Source organism: Danio rerio, chromosome 21 (genome assembly GCF_052040795.2).
Source record: "Danio rerio strain M-AB ecotype USA chromosome 21, GRCz13ab, whole genome shotgun sequence".
Classification (NCBI taxonomy): Eukaryota; Metazoa; Chordata; class Actinopteri; order Cypriniformes; family Danionidae; genus Danio; species Danio rerio.
In genome coordinates, this window is record NC_141041.1 from 47,865,387 (window position 1) to 47,870,455 (window position 5,069).

The 5,069-nt window shown below is 40.8% G+C and overlaps 1 long non-coding RNA gene across 1 annotated transcript; it reads right to left on the bottom strand.

Annotated features, from left to right (window-relative positions):
* Positions 1-456: 456 nt before the first annotated feature.
* On the bottom strand, positions 457-4,866 carry LOC147832036 (uncharacterized). The gene is made up of 2 exons (XR_015520830.1): positions 1,509-4,866; positions 457-1,065 (listed from the first exon to the last, which is right to left on the bottom strand). It is a non-coding gene; the product is annotated as an uncharacterized LOC147832036 (long non-coding RNA).
* Between the last annotated feature and the right edge of the window lie 203 nt (positions 4,867-5,069).

Below are 5,069 nucleotides of genomic sequence, written 5' to 3' on the forward strand. Positions count from 1 at the left end.
TGTTTCATTAAAGTGGTTTAAAAAAGTGGGAATTAACGTCAAAAACCTGAGCCGAACTAAACGTCCACCCTTAAACTGTTTCCATAACAGCAAGTTAAAGATCATTTGATCTGACTAATTTGAGTTCAGTTTAAATAATCTAGATGACCACTCGTGCACATTACTGTTGTAAAACCCTGAAGGTCGAGCGTAGACGCGTCGATTATGCTGTGTGCTACCATGGCAACGAGAATTGAAAGAGCTCTGAAATGAGGCACAGCAATGTTCACAGCGAGAGAGCCGCGTTTGAATTTAGAATTCAAACATTTAATAAGTTAAACATATTAATCAAAAACTTCAGTACGGCTTGCAACAAAGCAAGAGAGAAGGCTGACAGGAAATTGCAGATGTTAAAATGTAGGCCATTATTTAGTTTAATTTAATATTTGTCACAATACATTAAAATTGTCCTTGCGCTCAAATCAAATCACTTTTATTGTCACACCATTAGCAGCACGTGTGCTATGTCGAGTGAAAAGCTTAGGTGCTGGCTCCAGACAGTACAAAATACAGAATGCAAATACAACGACAGTGCAAAATACAGACAGTGCAAATACAGACAGTACAAATAAAATGACAGTGTAAATACAACGACAGCACAAAATACAGACCATACAAAATACAACGACATTGTGCAAAATACAACAGCATACTCCCAAAAAAACAAAAAAAGCAATATATGCAATATATATCATATGTATATGTGTCTACATAGTTGTTGTAGGCAGTATTGTATCAAGTATGGATTGGTTAAAGTGCAGTGCATGCTACATATTGATGGTTTGCAGTGTGGGGTATGGAAGAGTCTGTCTGTGTGGGGTGTGTTAAGGGTTCATCAGCCTGATAGTCTGAGGGAAGAAGCTTTCCTTCAGCCGGCTGGTGCGTGATCGGATGCTGCGGAAATCTCTCTGCCTGAGGGTAGCAGAGAGAAAAGTCTGTGGTTTGGGTGGCTGGAGTCGCTGATAATTCTCTTGGCTTTCCTCATGCACCGTCTGGTGTCGATGTCCTGGAGGGACACCATAGTGCCTGCCGTTGTAACATTCAAAATGTGCTTAGCGTTACCACATTAAGTTTAAAATGATGGGTACAATGTGCCGTGCACTCACAAGCGGCGGGATTTGTAAATTGCTCCCAAATCTGCTGCAAATTGCTGCTTTCCTTTTGAAACTTGTGTTTCCTGCAACCCGCGGAAAAATATCTTTATATTAAAGAGAGGCTACTGCTCGGCCCAGATCCATCTCCTGATTATTCCATTTGGGGATTTCATTCATCCCCCCAGGTTTTTGGTATGGTCTGGCTAGCTTTTTGTTACAGTCCATGAGCACCGAACTCAACGCGCAACCATCTTCATACCCACTACCCGCTCTTCAGTTCGCGCAAGATAATGGTAAGGATTTTATGATCTGAATGTTGGCAGGTATGGTTCTCACGCTTTTACTTACTTTTTTTGCTATTTGTTTTTGTCTTACCTGCTTTCTGGAAGCGTTCTTTGATGGATTCGAACCTCGTCATCAAGGTCAAATCTGTGTCTCAAGTCCGCTGACGTATGTGGCAAACTGGTAACAGCAGAAAAGCCGTCCACAGCGAGGTAATCAGTCGACTGCTAGCACGAAAACATCATAACAATGAATAGAAAAACAGATTGACCAATCAAAACAAACTTACGATTAGGGGGGTGAGAAACTAAATATACACAATACACATGGAACACCATCATACCTGCTAACACTCTCGTTTTTCCCGGAAGTCTCCCATATTTCAGACCAATCTCCCGCATCCAAGCCATTTTGTTTTTTTCTCCTGAAAAACTCCCATAATTTCACCCCCCCCCCCCCCCCTTTTTTTTTGGTACAGTCTTTAAACACTCCCGGGTCGCCAACTTTGGTACAGTACCCGATCGCAGTGGCCCCCCAAAACCCAGTGCATCCTATCTCTGCTCTCAACAGTGTTATTCAAAGACCTCACCCCCAGACACCCCCTCCACCAGGTCTCCCGGATTTTCCGAGACAAATGTTGGCAGGTATGAACAGTATGATAGTAAAATAATCCATGTTTTAAAGTATGAGACTGTTGTGTCAATTCTAATAAAGTTTCGAAAGATTTTGAAAATACTTTTCAGGCTAGCAGTTATAGCGTGTAATTGATTTCCCATCTTTATTTTATTTCTGTTTAGATATCTGAACAGTTGCGTTCAAAATGAACATATGCTTCGGCACTTCGGTCACTGAAATAATGCAGTTTCTCACAAAATGATATCGTCACAAGATGTTGGTTTGTGTCCCTGTGGGGTAAAGACAATGAACGAGACGGGAAAAAAAACAAGGGAATAACAACATAAACGCAATAAGGGAGCACCAATAATGGAGGTAAACACATTATAGCTCAATAAAAAACAGATTATATTAGATGCTATGCTGTTTTGTTCTCAAATGTGTTAGCTGTATATTAACTGTAGCACTCAGTATGTGATTATAAAATGTGAAGTATGATGACATTACGAAAAGAGAGCGTTGTACAAACGTCCTAGTGTTGATATTTCAGTTTGTACCAGTGGTCGAGTCTCATTTATCACCCTCCCTTGATGCAATAAACCCCCTGTCACCAACATCATAGAGGGTTGGATATTGCTCTAGCACTCAGTCCATCTGTTCTATGTGAATTTAGACGGTCTAAAACACGAAGCTGAAGCTAGAGTGGGAGAAAAAAAAGGAAAGAAACTGCGCCAGCAGAAGATAAATGTCGTCATGGAAACCTCTGGCAGCAAGCCCGTCTCGCTTCAATTACTGCGACCGCACTCCCTTAGTTGAAACAGATTTAATTGATTGGTAAATTTTCCCCCAAAAAAGGAACACGTTTAATCCAGAGTAACCTTTGTGCCTGAAAACTGCACTTGTCCGATTACCTCCCAAACACAACCGTGTTTAAAGCATAAAGAAAGACCCTCTGACCGTGTTAACAGCACCTTTGATATCTCCCTCTTTCAACAGATTGTAGATACTTTGATCAGTCTAGCTCTTTCATTTTTTTTTCATCCCTTTTTTTATTCCCTCCATCTTTCTTCATTTGCCAGCAGCAGCTGCTGTGTTTGCACACAGACAACCCGAGTCGGTCTCACAAATTCTCAACACCACCTGCTGCGTAGGTTTCACCGCAATTAAGAAATTCATAAAAAAATATTAGCAGCCGCTCTTTAATCTCGCTGATGCGACCAAAAGCAAGTCTTCAGTCACCAGGTTCGGTAATTAGAGCAGCCGACAATGGATGACTGCGGGAATGTCTAATGAAAGGCTAAGAATTACCGATATAACAACCCATCTGACTTAATGAGCGTTTGCATGTAGTGGATAATTTGGTACAATATTTAACTCGCACAGGAGGGACGCGGTGGTGCCTGATGGGTTATGAAGAAGCCGATACATCATTTCGAACTAATGCGGTGTGGGGTTACTGAGAGACCAATTGAAACGAGTGGACGCTTTTATGAATTGTGACACATAAACTCTGGGGCGAATTACCTACTTGGTTTCACTATATTAGTGCATGGTATTTAAGCTCAAAAACCTGTGTCTTATTTAATAACCACCTGCAATCTAGTTTGTGTGGGTGCTATCGGCGCTGACGTTGCATTGCATTGCTATTATGCTATTTTCAAGAGTTCACACTTAGCTGATGATTGGTAATAAGCTTGTTTGGCATGCTGTCCCGGGAGAAAGCCCCGAGCTTATGAGAGCCGAGAGCCCGGGGCTCCCTCCCGTTGCAGGGCGAGAGGGGAGTTTGAGCTTGGGTAGATCTTGAGGAACCCCCCCCCCCCCTCCTGCTGCGTGAGGGTTGCTAAGGTGATGCGTTGCTGACAGAATTGAATCAAATTTGGTGCTAATTTGGTTTAGTCAATTTACTTAAGTGTCATGTTTTTGGGAGTGTGGGAGAAAACCGGACGACCCGGGGAAAACCCACGCAAGCACGGGGAGAACATGAACTCCACACGAAAATGCTGACCGTTTGGGTAGATGCTAGCCACTGGGCCCCCGTGCTGCCCTGTAGACAAACGAGGAGGCGAAGGGGTGGAAGGGGGGATTCTTCAAGGCGAAGATGACTAAAGGTAAGGGGTTTGGTTATTTATACTTGGTTAGGAATAGTCTGATTGGTGGTTCGTACATTAGCTTGACTCGGGGCCAGCCGTGTCAATCATAAGCACGTGATCCTCTCGAAAATAGTTTATGAATAAACTTCACATCGTTTTTTTCAGCACAAACCCAGCTTGTTTTGTATGTTTTGCTTTATTTGCACATTTAAATTTCTTTTTTAGTCATTCATCAAATGATGGACAGGAATATGAACATAGAAACCTTCCTGTTGTGTTTGGGTCAAATCTGACCGATTTACAACTTAAAACACTCAAAAATATTGCGTTTTACATCTGATGGCCTCAAGGCTTTATGATAGCCTCCGCACTTGAACATATTAAAGTGATGATCATCTCTTTCATTGAATTTAGAGTGTTTTAATCAACCTTGTTACACCTGTGTACATGAATGAGTATCCAGATTCTATTCATCCATCAGATAGAAAACATCCCCATACACACCTCCCCTACTTACTCACTCACTCACTCATTCACACATTTCAGACTAAACACTGACTATGTTTACATGGACATCCGTAATCAAATTATTTGCCTTAATCTAATGAAGACAATAATACAATTACGGCGTTTACATGAGTTGCTTTTTGAATGTTCCTTTTATGATCCAGCTTTATATGTGTTATAGCACATAATTCTGTTAAAGTCATTGTGTCACCGCGCTATCCGCATTTCTTCCAGAGTTTCATGTAATTTCAGGTGTTTCATTTTTAATTTGTCGACTTTCATTCAACAGCTAATATAATTATTTTTTTTTACTGATTGATTTATTTTCTTATTAATTTTTAATTAGTTTGTTTTTTCATCTTATTTTGTGTAAAAAAAAATCCAATCTTCTCAAATCTTTTTATCTTTACTTTAACACAAAATAATACACAATTTAAAAAAA